Source organism: Ambystoma mexicanum, chromosome 2p (genome assembly GCF_040938575.1).
Source record: "Ambystoma mexicanum isolate Mex_15411 chromosome 2p, UKY_AmexF1_1, whole genome shotgun sequence".
In the NCBI taxonomy this organism is placed as follows: Eukaryota; Metazoa; Chordata; class Amphibia; order Caudata; family Ambystomatidae; genus Ambystoma; species Ambystoma mexicanum.
Genome location: NC_090923.1, coordinates 565,839,350 through 565,857,388, shown reverse-complemented (window position 1 = coordinate 565,857,388; position 18,039 = coordinate 565,839,350). Strand labels below are relative to the sequence as shown.

At 46.0% G+C, this 18,039-nt stretch overlaps 1 protein-coding gene across 2 annotated transcripts in view; it reads left to right on the top strand.

The window, feature by feature from the left end:
* CACNA2D2 (calcium voltage-gated channel auxiliary subunit alpha2delta 2) overlaps positions 1-18,039 on the top strand; it is a 2,156,122-nt gene that overhangs the window by 566,332 nt on the left and 1,571,751 nt on the right. The window lies entirely within an intron of this gene.

Below are 18,039 nucleotides of genomic sequence, written 5' to 3'. Positions count from 1 at the left end.
AATAAAGACACTTACCTGAAGAACTTACCTGCAGCTCCAGCACATGTTCAGTTTTACACAGCCACATTTGAAGAAGCGCACTTTGACTCAAATCGCTAGGCTAAACCAAACAATACCCAAGGTTAAAGGGTGTGGGATCCAGCCAGTGAGTGAATGCAAGGCTGCGTGGGCATGGCGTGTGAGGAGTCCGGGTCAATGCCAGGCCACCAGTCTGCCACCGTGGTATCGAGGATGGTGTCTGCAGTGAATCTCTATGCAGTTTGCTGCCTCCTGTAAAATGATGTCAGATCCATGGACCATCCACTAGGTTTGGAGAGCGCCTCATCTCCAATGTCGAAGTGCTGTGCCTCAAAGTAACCCACCAGGGTCGACTTCTAGAGGGGCCGTGATCCCAGCCAGCTCGGGTGGTCCAAGATGGAAGCATGCTAGCTAACTAAGGAATGTGACGGCCACACCTTGAATAAAGTGAGCAGCATGTCGAGGGCCCCTTAGCAACGCCACATTTGGGGGCATTAATATGTAAAAGGCATTAAAAGTTAAGCAATCTCCCTACGAGACTATTCCTTAAATAGAAGGCAGGCAGGGCTTTAAGTGGCTTAAGAAAACGAGGGGGGGCTCATTTGGGGGAGTGGCTTATGGGATAGGCGTGGCCTAGAAAAGTACTCAAACCATAGTAAGGTACGCAAACAAATATATAAATGCATGTAAGCAGTTATGTGTGTATGCATAATTTACTATGGTTTATGTACTATGCAAGCCATTTTTTATAAATATCTGTTTATAAAAGATGGCTTGCAAAGTACACAAACCATAGTAAGGTACGCACATAAATATATAAATGCTTAAATTTATATATTTGTTTGCGTGCCTTTCTATGATTTGTGTACTTCAAGTTGTCTTGAAAAGTACACAAACCATAGTAACGTACGCACACAAATATATAACATTTATATATTTCTGTGCGTACCTTATGGTTTGCATATTTTTCAAGCCATCTTTTTTTTAAAAATGTCTGTTTCTAAAAGATGCCTTGAAAAGTGCACAATTCAAGCCAATTTTTTCTAAAGCTTTGACGACGGACAAAGCCCGATTTGTCCGTCGGCAAAGCTTTATAAAAAATTGGCTTGAATTGTGCACTTTTCAAGGCATCTTTTAGAAACTGCTAAACCCAGGTTTGCTGAGGGTTAAAGACGCTGCAGGGCTTTAAGTGGCTTAAGAAATCAAGGGGGCGGGGTTCATTTGGGGGAGTGGCTTATGGGATGGGCGTGGCCTAGAAAAGTACTCAAACCATAGTAAGGTATGCAAATATATAAATGCATGTAAGCAGTTATATGTGTGTATGCATACTTTACTATGGTTTATGTACTTTGCAAGCCATCTTTTATAAATATCTGTTTATAAAAGATGGCTTGCAAAGTACACAAACCATAGTAAGGTATGCACATAAATAAATAAAAATGCTTACATTTATATATTTGTTTGCGTGCCTTACTTTGTTTTGTGTACTTCAAGTTGGCTTGAAAAGTACACAAACCATAGTAACGCACGCACACAAATGTAAAACATTTATATATTTCTGTGCGTACCTTATGGTTTGCATACTTTTCAAGCCATCTTTTTTTTAAAAATATCTGTTTCTAAAAGATGGCTTGAAAAGTGCACAATTCAAGCCATCTTTTATAAAGCTTTGACGACGGACAAAGCCCGATTTGTCCATCGGCAAAGCTTTATAAAAGATGGCTTGAATTGTACCTTTCAAGTCATCTTTTAAAAACCGCTAAACCCAGGTTCGCTGAGGGTTAAAGATGCCTCAGTGACCTGGGGAAACAAAGGGACACTAACCTCTCTCTGGTGACCCCCTGCGTGAGGGGTCACCAGAGGAAGTTTTAGTGACTGACAGAAGTGTCAGCCAGCTTCAGCGACGACGCTGTGGCTGGCTGGCACTTCAGTCAGCTCGCCTCATTTAATGGCAGGCACATCTCCCGTCGCGGCTGCGGCCACAGTGGGATAATGCGTCCCACCAAAATGGTGGTGGGACCGGGGGGCCCCGGCAGGGCCCCGGGTCAGCCCCACTTTTTGTGGAGACTGCCAGGGCCTGGCCCTGGCCCACTTAAAGCAGTAAAGGCAGGGCATAAGTCAAGGGACCACGCGGGTTTATGCCGATCGTCCCCTCCCTCCTTTTTTGGAGAGGACAGACACCGTCTCCCATGTTTATTTAAAGAATAAAAAAATAAATGTGCTGCACCCACTTGAGTTGGGCAGTGCACGGTCGGGAATCGAACCCTGTTCCAGCAGCTGTGAAGTGAAAAACTTGCCACAAGACCACATGTATTGCTGATCATGAAACAGTAGAATGCCTGTATTGACATTTTGCTATGCAGGACCTGTTTTTCCACAAAATCTCAGATTTAAAAGGTCCATACCTTTTTAATACTTGGCAAGCAATGGAATTGGGAAATCGGTGTGCTTGGAAATACATGGGTGGACTAACAGGGAACTCTGAAGATTTTCCGATGGGCCTCTGCGCGTTGGGCCTCCTTTGTTTGAGTTCCTTGGTTTTCTCCTCTTCTTACCCACTCTCTCATGCACCCACTTCCTCGTTCCTCCCATCTTTCCACATGCTTGCCTCCCTTTGAAGTAACGAATTTGTTATAAAGCCTTCAGTATGCTATTCCCTGGTCCTAACAAATATGGTATGTACATTTTTTGTTGTGTGACCACTTTAAAAGGGGGAAAGTGCTTTCCAATTCATTATTTTTAACTTTTTAACCTGAAAAAATGTATTGTAGGACCTATTTAAAGGCGTTGGGCTTGCTCGCACAGTGTACATGGTAGGGTGACCAGATTTAAAAAGTAAAAAACTGGGACAGGGCAACTAACATAAAAGTAGGACTAACTCTTGAAAGTGGCTGTCAAGGCACTACACTTCAGTAGCGTTTGGAGGAGAAGGGGGTTTAAGTGTTACTGTTCAAAGAAACTCATATTCTAATTAATTTAACACAAACGAACACTATCTTAAAATGTAAATAACAACATTTCTTCTCTGCGATATTGTGCATTCCTGCCTGCCAGTTTTGAAGACCTACTACAAAAAAACACGACCACTGCACTTTCCAATGGGAACATAATCTGGAGAAAGGGGGACAGAGCACCAAATACCGGGACAGTCCCGGCAAAACTGGGACGTCTGGTCACCCTTGTATAGAGCCACTTTGAAAAACCTTTCTAGCGCTACGTTTGGTTGTCGGTCAATTCCGTTTGCAAATCCTTCCTTCTATATCCTGTGCACTTTATTCATTTGTGAAAACAAGGTAAATGAAATGTGCTCGTTTCACTATAGGATATGTTTACTTCATGTGACGTCACTTCCCAAAGTGTGCATCAGAGCCCAGCACCTCGCCCCCACCCTTGCCGAGTTTAAGGCGCTTTTACTTCATTTTCTGGTTTTAGCCAGCCTTCGATGGCTGCACAGCGTTGAGCAGTACACCCAGGATACCAAGCACACACATTTTCAAATGAACTTTCAGATCCAGAGTGCAGGAAGCAGAACATTCAGAAACGTTTACGAAGCTCATGAAAAGTAAAGCGTTCTACGTACCTTCTGCAGTAAAGCGTTTTTTCTTTAAACAGGCCTTTTACCTCCAACGGCAATTACCTATCATCTCACCAGCTGTAATGCTGATCCTTACTCCATCCAGGTATTATGTAAATTCCTTTTTTTTTTGCCGCAGGCGGATGGATGGGCTGAGTTACAAGTCTATCAACTGCAATGATTTTCATTGTCCCAACCTGTGCTGCGGTGTTGGGCTGTTCATTGTACTCTTCACGTAGACTCCTGCAATCAGATTGGAATGGCGGAGGGTACACAACACCACACAGATGAGTGTTTCTTATGACTGCAGTATGTGTCAGATTATGCCTGAAAATGAACTTAATAGATGACACTATTAATGGTCGGGCAACATTGAAGGGCGCTCAAAACACATCTGGAGACGTGATGTGAGTTATGTGCAGTTTATATCAAAGGCAATGGGCTTCATTACAAGCTTGCTGTTCCAGAAATAAGGTCCGGTAATAAGGTATACCGGCACCTTTCTGTACCTGCAAACTACAAGTCTGTGGGTAGGGGCTGTGATCTACCCGCAACCCTGACCTGCCAGTAGATCAGGCCTCTAACGGCGCCTGTGATTGTGGCAACCCATTCAGGACTCCATGGTAATGGGCAGTTACCAGCGTCTCTGCCACTCGAATATCCCGCTAACAGGTGGTGGAGACGTTACTGTAGTTGCCCGGTATCCTTCTCGAATTACCGGCGGGATACCGGGAAACCTATAATGAGCCCCAATGAGTATAAGGAATTTCCTGTCTATGGGTGTGAAGTACTGGTGGTGCCTGTTGAAAGAGGGTAAAAGAGGGTTGCCCAGAACAATGCCAGTGTTTAGGATTCATTCTAAACCTTCCAAAAAAAGAGGGTTGCGCAGAGCAATGCCAGTGGTTAGGGTTAATGCAAACCTTCCAAAAAAAGCCTAGAGACACAAGCTAGTCCTCACTGATGATGCCCAATGAAGCCAAAACATGTCTCGGGATGCTTGCAGTCTCATACAAAAGGAATGTGACTTAATAGTTTGGGCTGGACTGCCCCTTTTGGGGTGGGACCAAGCCTGATTTTCCTATGGTCTTTCCCCTTCTGTAATGGCTTGGCAGGCTGAAGAACAATGGTCTAGAGAGGGTTACCCCGAGCAATGCCAGAGGTTAGGATTCATTCCAAACCTTTCAGCCATCACCTCTTTTGTTTTGCGTACCTATTGAAACTCTTGCAACAGGAATGTTTTAAGAGCAGTGCATAACCTGGTGAGTTTCTGCCAACCAGGGTTGCCGCCTGTGAATGCTAATCAAAGTGCACCGCAGAGAGTTGCATGAGATGGCAGCATACCTGCATTATAACTTAACATAGAGTTGAAATAATAATTATTGACGCTGGAAAGTGCTTGCCCTGAGGATAAAAATGGGTTTTGAAATGTGTATTATTGATGATCCAGCAACTAGGGGCTACAAATGCTGGATGTTGAGGTTAATGATCTGACAAGCAGGAGTTGCATATAGGATGCCGAGGCATTATAAGTGATTGAAGTGAAGTGCATGTTCACGTGGTGAATTCCTTATCCTAGCAGTCTGGGCTGATCAAACATTGGATTGGGGTTTCCAACACAATTGAACATTGAGAAATCTTACGTGAATTCTCTTGAGCTGATTTCCCATAACAAGGATAGTTGTACTCTATTTCGTTTGTGAGTCGTGGTTCGGTGGTTTTTTCTCTTTGGATGAATGTGAGGGACGGGTCTGGATGTCTTAGTGGTATCACCTTTCCTGTAATTGTTTGGGAGCATTTGGCTTATTGTTTCTACATGCTCCTGGTCTTCTATGTGGTTGGTAGTGTGCCGGCTTTGCTCCACTACTCCACAGCTTCTGTGTTTGGATGTGTGCTCTGTTCTCTTTCGCTGAATGTGAGGGATGAGTCTGGATGTCTTACTGGTATCCCATTTCCCACAGCTGTCTGGGAGCATTTGACTTATTGTTTCTACATGGTTCTGGTCTTCTATGTGGTTGGTAGTGTGCCGGCTTTGCTCCAGTTCTTGGATGTGTGCTCTGTTCATTTTGGATGAATGCGAGGGACGAGTCTGGATGTCTTAGTGGTATCCCATTTCTTGTAGCCGTTTGGGAGCATTTAGCTTATTGTTTCTTTGTGCTTCTGGTCTTCAATGTGGTTGGTAGTGAGCCTGCTTTGCTCCAGTTCTCCACCCTGATTTCTTTCCATGGTAGAGGGCTCCTGTGTGTGAGTGCCCGGATGTGTGGTCTGTTCTTTGGATAAATGCAAGGGATGTCTCTGCATGTCTTAGTGGTATCCCATTTCCCATAGCTGTTTGGAAGCATTTGGTTTATGGTTTCTATGTGCTCCTGGTCTTCTATGTGGTTGGTAGTGTTCCTGCTTTGCTCCTGTTCTTGGATGTGTGGTCTGTTCTCTTTGGATGAACGGAAGGGACGGGCCTGGATGTCTTTGTAGACTCTCCTTTCCTGTAGCTGTTTGGGAGCATTTAGCTTACTGTTTCTACGTGCTCCTAGTCTTCTATGCGGTTGGTTGTGTGCCTGCTTTGCTACAGTTCTCCACCTTTTCCGTGGGAGAGGGGCTCCTGTGTGTGAGTGCTTGCATGTGTCGTCTGTTCTCTTTGGATGAATGCACGGGACGGGCCCGGATGTCTTTGTAGACCGTCCTTTCCTGTTGGTGGTTGGGAGCATTGATCTACTTGCCCCTGGTCTCCTATGTGTTTGGTGGTGTCTCTAGTTTTCCTCCCGTCCCCCGCCTTTGCATTTTTACTGAGGGGAATGGCTCGGGCATGTCCTGTGTGTAAGTGTGTGGGTGTGTCTGTGGGAAGTTGGCGAATGGTGATATTTTATCGGTTGGCCCCACAGCAAGTCGGGAGGCGGTTGTTTCTACTTTGTGGTCCTGGTGCTTGGCGCAGGTGGCTGTTGGTGAGTTCTGCTATTCAATAATACAGTTTCCTGTTTGGTTTGGACTATTCGGTGGCACAAGTGCCACCTTTAAGCCCAAACCATTGCATTAGCCTACAGATGGGGAGAAATGGCATATGAGAACTGGGACACAGCTTGTACAAGTTGCTTGGTTATTTTCCCATCCATTAGACTGCCATGGCCATTCTAATCCATAATTCTATTCCCACCTAGTTACTGACTGTCCCCGCCCAAAACACTGCCTTATGGGAACTCGTTGAGACTGCTTTATGTAAGCCTTACCATCAACCTTTGCGCTAAACGTTCTTGGCAGTAGTTGTTTTTTTTTTCCAAAGCAGTGTTCGGAGAGTTCCTTACTTAACTGGAGCTGTAAACCCGCTACTGGTGTAATAAAAATGTCTTTACCAGGTCTGCCTTCAGCAGCTCGATTTAGAAGCACTGTGTGTGTCCTTGAGTGAAGTCCTGCTATACACAAGCCAAAACTGTTGGCTTTGCCAAGGCTACACAAAGCCTAAAATATTGGCATTGCCAGTACTTGTTTCTTCAATAGTCGCAGCCAGCGCTACTGCACTGTAGCTTCCCAGGGGCCCGCCAGCAGAAGGCACTGGAGGGGCCAATGTGTTCCCAAAAAGATCACATCCGGCCCCATTGTACGGTGGGACAGGGTACCTAAATGGCACTGTCCGCATCATAGTGCAAGGCTGCCCTGTGGACCCAGACAGATTTCCTTTTCCTGGGCGGCCCTGGCATGTTGCTTCCCACCAGTATGACAGGGCGGCGTGGGCTGCTGGAATCTAAAATATGAGTTTGTAGCCAGGCTCCAAATCGCTTAATGTGGCAGCGCCAGAGGCTTCAATGCTTTTACTGATGACCAAGGGAGCACAGTGGCGACTTTTCACACGCTGATAATTGCTCATAGAAATACCCAGCAGATAATGATCTGCCGAGGACCGCATTCCAGGCTCACTAAGCCCGCCTGAAAGAGAGTCCCTTTATAAAGGCACTGCTTTTCTGCGCATACTTGGTGGCCGTGTTAACAAGCAGCAGCTGAATAAGGACAGAGCCAGTATTTAGTGCTGGGGGGAGCAGTGCTAAGAGACCTCCTCCTGGGCTTATTCTCTCCGAGCCGCGGCATCCATTTTAGCTGCGAATTGAGTGTTTACTGTAATCGGGCACACTTTGTTGTGTGCCCCCAGCACTCGTCTGCATAATGCGTTCCGTTCCTCCCCTTAGGCCCACAAAACCTTTTTCGCTGATTACATATGAAGCGAAAGTGCTACCCTGATGACTTTGATATCTGTCCACAATCTCTGGAGTACGATAATCGCCGCACCACCTGAACACAACAAAAAATATGTATTTATGTATGTAAGAGTTATTTTAAAGTACGACCTTACCCAGAGGCACCAAGTTGCTGGCCAAACAATAAAGCCAACAACGATTTAAAAACAATGTAGAGAGAAACATGTATAAAATAACATACAAAATAAAAATAACATGAAATAAAATTACAATTACAAAATTACAGGTCACGACAAGGTCAAACATGGAAAGTAATTTTTAAAGCAATGTTTTCAACAATTTCCGAAATTGTAATAGGGAAAAAACAGCCACAAAGTAACGGTGGGGAGGCATAGCCATGCAGCTCGATTTAAATTGAATAAGAAAGTCAAATGGAAGCCGCCCCAATCACGCGGTACTATATAGAGAAGGCCGTCAAACACATGCATTTCCGCCAACCAATCGCGATAGAGCAATGTTAGTTGAAAGAGTGGATATGGAAAGGACGTTCAGTGCCACCAGACTAAGGGCCTCACTACGAGTACGGCAGAGCGGGAAAAATTGTGGTAATGCTGTGGTCACTTTCTAATCTCTGCATTACTGCCGCTGTACCTCACTGGCGTACTACACCTTTGCCTTTTAGGTGGAGGATTTTCCTCCAGCAAAATATTGGAAGTAAATCCTCCGCCTTACCACCAAAACGATGCAAAATCTGCAGAATTACCACCAGCGGAATAAACACTGGTGTCTATTCCACCAAAATCCCCATGGAGACCAATGGACTCCAGATAAAGGGGACTTACAATGCCCACCACCACTGATAATCATGTGGTAAATCTGCACGACCAAGTGACGGTAACAGTGATACCGTTTGGCATTATTTCAATGGACATATCAACGGAACACCACCAAACTTGTAATGAGGCCCTTAGTCTCTTCTGTTGGGAAGGCATGTTCTACTTATTTCAAGGAAGTGTTATTTTCATACAGTTAGTCAGCCACCCAAGCATATGAACCACGCTGGAATACAAAAAAATAAATAAAATACAGCACTTGCGATGGCAGCATTGCCTTTTACCGCTGGTTTTGTCACTGGTGTGTTTCAGTTTTACATTTAGCGAGCATTGCACACCAGTGCCAAAGCCACTGTAAAATGCAATGCTGCATTGAGGCGCTTTTACATTTATTTTTAAAAGTATTCCAGCATTGCTGGATGTCCACTACGAGCCCCGCCCCCTCTAGATCACGCCCCCAACACCCCACCAAACTCCTCCCCCATCCCGGCCCTTGTGTTGTGGGATCCCCCACCACATTGTTGCCATTTCCACCACTGGGTATCGGTGCTCGCTATAACGGAGGCCGTAACGTGTGCACTTCATCACAGTTAACTAGTTTTGAAGCCAAACATGAGTGCATTTTGGGAGGGACAGCAAAGAAACCTTTACTCCGGTCAGATGTGCTGTTAAGAAGTGCTGAAGGGCACAGTTACTTGCTGGTATCGCGTGGCAGGAAAGGGATCAGAGCACACACATCTAGTGGAGATGTAGGAATGGCTGGAAAGCCCAGAGATCCCACGCTCTTCCCCAGAGACCCAGGGAAGAGTTTGAAAACCCGGAGTCTCCGGGCTAAACCCAGAGATTAGGCAGGTATGCCCCGAAGCATGATGGGAAGGGGATGAAGTTCTGTGCCAGAACAATGTGGGACACTGTGACCTATAATGGGCATTACTGCAGGATGCGCCTCGCTTTGGAAATTCTTTGGTACAGGGAAGGACCGAGACTCCAGACTTTCGGGTAAGGATCTGGGTTTGGGACATTTAAATATTTTAAATATCCTCATTTCATTACACTAAAAGTGGAAATATATTGGGCAGTTAATGCTATGTGCCCTCGCTCTGCTCTTGCCTAGTATAGTGGATTGAAAGACTTTTCTGGTTTGTCAATCTACGAAAATCAAGGGCATCCATTTGCTTTGCTTTTTTCCAGTGACAAACGCAAAACCTGAAAGCGCATGCCCAGTTCTTGTGTTCCCAGATGCACCAGAGCATGGGATGTGTCCTTTATTGTATTGCTTGTAGCTTGGAATGTTCCTGCGACTTCATTGAATAACTAACTATATTTCATCCTGCATCAATACATGCAATAGAAGATGAATGTGCCTTTTGAACTCCAAAGTTGCACTTGAAATTAATTGAATTCTCCTTCTCTTCTTTTGTTTTACACACTACTGTATTGTGTTATACAAGTTTAGGGATCAGAGTTTAATTTCTGATCCTCACATTGTGCCCAGCATCAATTTATTTGAGCGTAATTGGAGATCAGTCCTACTTCTAAAATACTTAGGTTTTCCATTAGAAGTATTTTCTAATGCAAAATGTACCTCTACTTCTGTTTGTTACCTAAAAGTGAGGTAACCACATCTCTGTCTCTTAAACTTTACAGTGACTATTAAAAAAGTATTGCACCAATATTGCATCTGGTCCAGAAGAATGTCTTTGGGGAAATGATTACCAGTGGGCAGAAACATATATCAAAATGATTCAATTGAGGTCAAACAGAACATACCTTGAAATCGCACAAAGAAAATGGCTCTTAGTATGATAATATATCACACGCTCAACATTTTTTAATATTTACAAAAACAACAATTTAATGCAAATCTTCCCCAGAGTTGTGTACAGCTGTGCAAGAAAAGTTTTTTGGGATACGCATATTGGCCAGTTTCTCAATCTCCTTTAAGCCCAGTACCCGATGTCATCATTTTTACACTTGTGCACTAAATCTTCACTATAGGTGTTCACAGCTCTTTGTATTGATTGATGTATATTATAGTTGTGAGAAATCCGACCATCTGCATTGTGGGTGTGCGCTCTCCTGGGCTTTTATGAAATTTAAAGAGAAATTGAAAAATGGTTGATGAACCTCCAGAAAATCTGTGGGGCTAATCTGCACACATTTTCCTATGCTCACCGCAGGACATATGCATACACCCATGTACTCTGGGTGGACAGAGCCCACAGGCTCCAGCCAAGAGCATCAATGCATCTCAGAAGGGGGAGGGCAAATCCTTCCTCCTGCCATGGCCACCCTACTTAACTATCAAAGGCTCCATGGATCTGCCCTGTCTTTTTGTGTAAGCAATGCAGATGGTGGCAGCAATTCACATAGTTAACATACTAAAAGAGTATACATCAAACTGGCCCACATGGGGCCTGGCTGCATAGTTTAACAAAACAGACAGGAAACCCCAACAACATTTGATATGCAATATGTCAACCTTAAACCAGCTCCCGCCTCTCAGTATCAAGGGCAATGACCAGTCATGTCTGGGACTATGTGGTTACAGTAGGCAACCCCCACAGGGGGACCCCATTCAGAAGGTACGAGTATGTGGATTGATGGAGATAGAAAGTCTGTTCTCGCTGCAGTTTTAAGGGAGACATGCTGCTTTAATCATGAACTAGAGAGAGTTCTATTAACTAGAGAGACCCTTTGATCCACACCAGACAGGAAGATGAGTGGGACTTAGTATTACATGTTTTCACCCCTTTACCTTTTCTGTTGCAAAGCACTCTGGTTATGACCTCATGCACACAGGAGGTGGCAGGTGGGTATCGAGGATGGGTTCATTAAGGTAGGCTTAGCCTACACCAATCACTGTGGCACATTTGGCTTTAAAAGAGGGCTAGTCCCACTTGGGGAGCTCATCTGAAGACTTTACAAGGATTAACAAGAAGAACACATTTGGACCCTGGCTGAAGGAACAGTCTGCCTTACAGCTTCCGCTACTGAAGGAATGCCAACATTTCCATAGAGGGAAGCAAGATCCCTCCCCAAAATATTTGAGGGAGCACCTGGATGTACTGAATCCAGAAGACCATCCAGCAGCTCCAGAACCAGTACCCACCCAGCACACAGCGTCCCCTTCTAGGCTCTGCAAGCAAGCTTCCTAGGTGGGAAGTGCCAAAGAGTCGCTGAACCAAACCAAGGACAAGGCCATTGCCTGCAACACTCTCCTCCACTTTGGGCCATCCGCCTTGAAGGACGACACGTGCCCAGTGAAGAAGCTAGCAGGAGTGCATCAACCAGCATCTGCCCTAAAGGACATATTCAAGCCAGCCGAGCACCACAAGCTGCAACCGACAGCACCGATGACTGTTACACCGCAGTCACTCACGATGTCCAAGACGCCTCGACCAATATTTCAGACCCGCCAATCAGCACTGAGACAACTATTCCTGATCCCGAGCAGCCATGTAGGGCATCCTGCAGCCGTCCATTCAGCCTTACTTGCCGAACTAGCTGCTGCCTGATGCCCCCAGCTGTCTCCCGTCTTGAACTCTGTCGCAGAAGTTGCAAAGTGCCCTGATACCGAATCAACGCTGTCTAGTGCCAAGAACTTCTACAAGCACAAGGCACTTGTGGTTCTGTCCCCCTGGTCCTTCTCCAAAATCCCTTAGTGACAATTTACGACCCATTGCTCCCATTGTGCTGAAACCAGGTATCCTTGAACTATTGAGATTAATTACTTTGCTGACTACCCTCCTGTTACTATCCAGAGTGCATTCCCTTTCCTTCTTGAAACTGTCAGTCCTCTGCATTACTTTACATGGTGGGTTGTATTTTGTAGAGTGCTGGAACTGTCTGTTGTGATAATAATAAAGTAGATATTTGTATACAACCTCGACTGGACAGTCCCTTTTATCACTGGGTAATTGTATTTTTTCGCTGTATTGCAACTAACCAACGTTCCACTAACTTGCGGACATAATTGCCTGCTGTTCCATCCTTGCTACCGAAACTGGACAAGAAGGTTTATCATTTGCTTGTGTTTCCAATCTGTTGGGATCCCTTCTGGTGTACTAGAGGTGTGGGCCTGAATGATGGTTTTGAAACTGATATTCATCCCTGGACCACTGTTGCCCCGAAAATTGATTTGTGTCACACACATTAAAATCAAATGGCCTTTACTAATAGAACAAAATGCAGAACATAAATGAGTATTGTATTTCAAAAATGTAATCATCAATACCTGATAAATACCGAACTAGAGAAGATGTTCCTCTAACACTGCTTGAAAAGTATAAAAGGTGCACACCTTTTAAACCCAAAAATCTATATTGAAATATTCCATGGAAAGGAAAATACCAATACAAGACATGTGCTTGGGAGACATTTTCATGTGATTTTGTGGGTGAGTGCCCTGAATGCTTGAGCACCTGGGTTCAAACCTGGTTGCTAAATACTTGGAAAACAAGTTGTTTTTGCATGCCGGTCGCAAAAACACCAAGGGGATAACGTCAGCACTGTGTACAAAGTGGGCAGATTCATTTAACCCAAATGCACCCTCAAACTTATAGCCTGAAAATCAGCACACAGCCAGGGAGAACATCTTCAGTTCAGCAGCTGAGTCCCACATCAATGGACCTGGTAAAGCATCACAACCAATTTGCCATCTGATCCTTTCCCCTTCTCAGCCCAACGTTTGGCTTCCAACAATACTCTGTTTTAAAAAGAGGACTTCAAAAGTGCTCCGGCAATTCAGAAATCCTTATAGAAAAAATAGTACAACTGTTGCGTTATTTTACCCCATCTTGAAGACTACAAATCCCAGAATGCAATTACACAAAATGATACAAAATCACTTTTAGGCAGGCTTTCAAGACTTTAGACTCTTAACAAAAGATAATGTTAAAAGGTAACCAGGTGTTTTGCATCATTTGACAAAGGCATGTTTTATATGATGGCAGTGAAATTCGATATTTCACAAAGAAAATGTATTTAACACACAAAACGCGAGCACATGAAAACTAGAGAAATAGTTCAGAACTCTTGTTTGTTAACATATTTTAACTGTCTTCAAGGTTGTCAGATTTGGGCTGCAAGCTAGTGTTTTTGGCATTCGCTTTCAGAATAAAATCCCCCCCTTTGAAAGCCCTGTCCAAAACAATGGCTCTTAAACGGACCATTAATTGTAAAGAGCTTCTACTTTAAACTCTCTGCTAAAACTAAGAGTGTGATAAGTCCTGTGAAGCCCCCGGGGTCTGATGGGATGCTGGGAAGGTGGCAGAGGAGAGTCACAGCGGGTTGGAAGCATACAGTTTTGCCGCACTAAGACGGGCACTGGAAACAGCCTCCTGGCTGGAATCAGTGCAGCTCTGTTACTTTGTATTTTCTTGGCAGCTGGTGGCTGCAGGGCCCCTAAGAGCACTGGGCCCGGGGCAGCGGCACATGCTGCCCATGCCACGGGTAGGCCTTGCCCCTGCTGATAATTAAAGGCTAGAAGAAGTCGTAATTTTGGTGTAGGTTAGGTTGTGCCTGGTGGGAACCGGATACCAGGGCCCATTGGGAGGCAGCCATATTCTTGGTACACGTGGCCCACCCATGGATGAGACTTGATGTGTACAGTAATTCCCACACAGAGGGAGGTTGAAGCATGTGAAGCCAGGGAGCCTTTCAAGGTATAATCTCAGCTCTAATTGGTAATGACAGTCCCTCCGCCTCCCTTGCTTTCACGCTAATTGCTGGTTAGTGGCTTTGTTTTAATTATATTTTTCATTCACTTTGAAGCAAACTCTGTTTGATGTCCTTATTTCTGTGAGTTGTTTATTTGAGTGGTTGCAATAATGTCTCTCCTGCTCTCAGACCTCTTCCTCCTTAATCACTTTTCAGTTCTCTGCCTTCCCATAAGCCCCATCAGAGGCCCCTTCCCAAGTTGCTCTTTCTTTTGTCTCCCCTTAGTCCCACTTCTTCTTCTGCATTACACGCTGCCCCCTCCTCCAGGGTCTCCCCCCCTCCTTCCTGGACTGTGCCTTCTTTCTCACCCACCTTTCGTTCCTGGACACCCCCTTCTTCCCAGGGGCCTCCCCTTCTGTCTCATTCTCCATCTATCCCTTCCTCTCCCGACTTTCCAGGGCTCTCCCTTCTTTCCCCCTCTCCCTGCATCCTGGTCTCTCCCCGCCATCCTGGGCTCTCCTCTTTTTCCTGGGCTCTGCCTTCTTTTACACCACCCTTTCTTTCCTGGACTCCCCCTTGTTTCCTACACTCTGCATTCTCATTCCCCCTCTATCATGTTCTCCCCTTTCTTTCCTGGGCTCCCCCTTCTATCCTGGGCTGTGCCTTCTTGCTCTCTTCCTTTTTCCCTGGGCTTTGTCTTCTTTCCAGCTCTCTGCCTTCTTTCTCGCCTTCCTTTCTTTCATATGTTCTCCTTTCTTTCTTGCCCTCCTTTCTTTCATGGGCTCTACCTTTGTTCCTGAGCTCTTTCTTCTTTCCAGGGCTTGCCCTCCTTTCTCAATCTCTCTCTATCATAGACTCTCCCTTCTTTCCTAGGCTGTGCCTTCTTTCTCATTCTCCTCTCATGTACTCCCAATTTTTCCATGTGTTCTGCCTTCTTTCCATGGCTCTGCCTTCATTCTTAATTTCTTTCTTTTCTGGGTTCTCCCTCTTTCCCACCCTCCATTCTTTCCCGGGGTCTCCCTTCTTTCTCTCTCTTCCTTCTTCCCTGGGCGTTGTGTTCTTTCCAGCTCTCTGCCTTTTTTCCCACCTTCTTTTCTTTCCCGTGTTCTCCTTTCTTTCTTACTCTCCTTTCTTTCATGGGCTCTACCTTTGTTCCTGAGCTCTTTCTTCTTTCCAGGGCTTGCCCTCCTTTCTCAATCTCCCTCTATGATAGACTCTCCCTTCTTTCCCAGGCTGTTCCTTCTTTCTCATTCTCCTTCTCTCATGTACTCCCCCTTTTTCCATGTGTTCTGCCTTCTTTCCATGACTCTTCCTTTTTTTCAGGGCTCTGCCTTCATTCTTAATTTCTTTCTTTTCTGGGATCTCCCTTTTTTCTGGGGCTCTGCCCTCTTTCCCACCCTCCATTCTTTCCTGGGTTCTCCCTTCTTTCCAGCGCTCTTCCTTTTTCCCACTTTCCCTTCTTTTTCCTGGCCTCTCCCTTCTTTCTACCCCATCCATCATCAAGAGTCTGGAATTTGCAATTGGGTACTCCCTCCTCCTGTCCTGGGGGGTCTCCTGGGCTTGGCTGCCCCCTTTGGGACAACATGAGAAGGTATTCCATTCCAGCAGGGTAATTTGGATAGGTTGTCTAACCCCTGCCCCCACCACCACAATGCCTGGCTACTGGCACTATAGTCTTGGGATAGCACTGAATGGCTTCCTCTCTCTGACACTCTGGTCTGATCGTCTCCCTTTCTGTTTTGCTGGCCCTGGTTGTAAAGCACTCCCTTTCTCTGCCACCCATGGGGATATGACATCCTTCATGATCTCCTGATGGCAACCCCTCTGCTCCCACTCTGTGCCATCCTTATTGGCTATAGTGCCCCTGACTCGCTTCCTGAACTCTGTGTGCCCCTGCCGGGATCTGTCCCTCTCTCCTCCACAGGCCCGCCATTTTGTCCTAGATTCTGCCCAGGCACTGGATCGCCATGGTGCCCCGAAGAAGAACCCATCCTGGCCCCTGGATGTGCCTCCAGGGGAATGGTCTTCACACTGTAGCTCTTGCTCTCCTACTCCTCCTCCTCCTGCCATCACTCCTGCTCTTGCTTCTCCTACTCTCACCCCTTCTTCTCCTCCTATACTTGCCCTCATTCCTGCTCCTGTTCTCTTTGCTTGCGCCTCATCCACACTGGAAGGTCATCCTCACCAACACAAAGCAGGTTGAACATTGTGGCGTGTTCTGGTGTTGATAATATGGTAAATGTGGCAATGGTTGCTCCGGTAGATTGCCTGTTTGTAGCTGAATTTCTCTAGTCTTGATTGGCCCAGGCCAACATCCACTTGTAGGTAGACCCTGCTTATTCATGTCCAGGCCAGGGAAGTTGTGTTACATTTAAGAGCAGCCAATGAATGGATCTGCCATAATAGAACCAGGCAGGGGTTTATGCTGGCGTCCCAAACTCACGTTCACGGGGAACTGTGTTTGCACTTGCGCACCTGCCTCGCCGTGCATCTTTATCGGAAACCCAGCGTTCGTGTCTTGTCCTGTGGTGTGCTGGGACTCCTCCTCTTCTCCTGCACATGGACGCGCAGACCTCTGGCAGTCCAAGCAACATGTGTCATGGTGGGAGCTTTCAAACCCAGCTGTGGATTGTCTGCCTGCTATCTATAGAAGATACAGTAGGTTCTAATCCCTCTGCTATGACTTGGAGAACGGGGGAATGTCTGTGGTATTCCGCCATGTACTGCCTCCACAGGCAGGGTCATAGAGCGGGTGGCTCCTCCTTGCTCCCAGTTCCCCATAATCTGTGGAAACGCTAGCCCTATCGGTTATACCTCCCACACATATATATACATACACGATAACGCAGAAACCTGTTTTGCGTTTGCAGTAAAAGGCTATGGGCCTCATTCCGAGTATGGCGTTAAGGGATAGCGGCCACCGGTAACGAGACCGGTGGCGGTGATCCCTTACCGCCATACTCTGAGTTCCCTTTGCGCCCTCGCCCTTAACGCCTGCTTTGAGCAGGTGTTAAAGTCGAGGGCGCAAAGGGGCCTCCAAGCCAATAACGGTGACCGTAATGAACGGTCACCGTTATTTGCATCTTCCCCATTCCCATTGAGCCCTATGGGGGCTCATTTGGGAATGGGGAAGAGCCTTGGTGAGTGTTAGAGGAACATCTTCTCTAGTTCGGTATTTATCAGGTATTTATCAGGTATTGATGATTACATTTTTGAAATACAATACTCATTTATGTTCTGCATCTTGTTCTATTAGTAAAGGCCATTTGAATTTGATGTGTGTGTGACAAATCAATTTTTTCGGGTGAATGGTGAATGGGGAATTACCGCCCCGCCAACCTTGGAATGGGGCGGTAATTCCGCCATCCACCAAGGCGCTGCCGGTCCGGGTACGGCGTCAACCAAGGCGTTAATAGCACCATTGGTTAGCGCAGTATTATGTTTAATTAAAGCCAGCCACAGAGTATTATGGATATTTCTCAACACAGCAGGTGTGCAGCGTTCTTAGGTCTGTACTTTTGGGCACTTGGGCCTGGAACATGGAAGTAGCCCTTCTTGGCTCACACGTTGCCCAGCATGAGCTCCCCGGTCTGTGTGTTTGTGGCCTCTGGATTGTCTGGTGAGCATTCCTGCGCTTGCTGGCAGATTCCCTCCAGGCCCATGCCACCTTCTTTGCTTCTTCTGTTTCACGACTTTCGGACAACGACTGTTGCCCTCTGCTTGTCCAAATGTACCTTATCCAGGGGTGGGTGGGATCCGGGCAAAGGGAAAAACT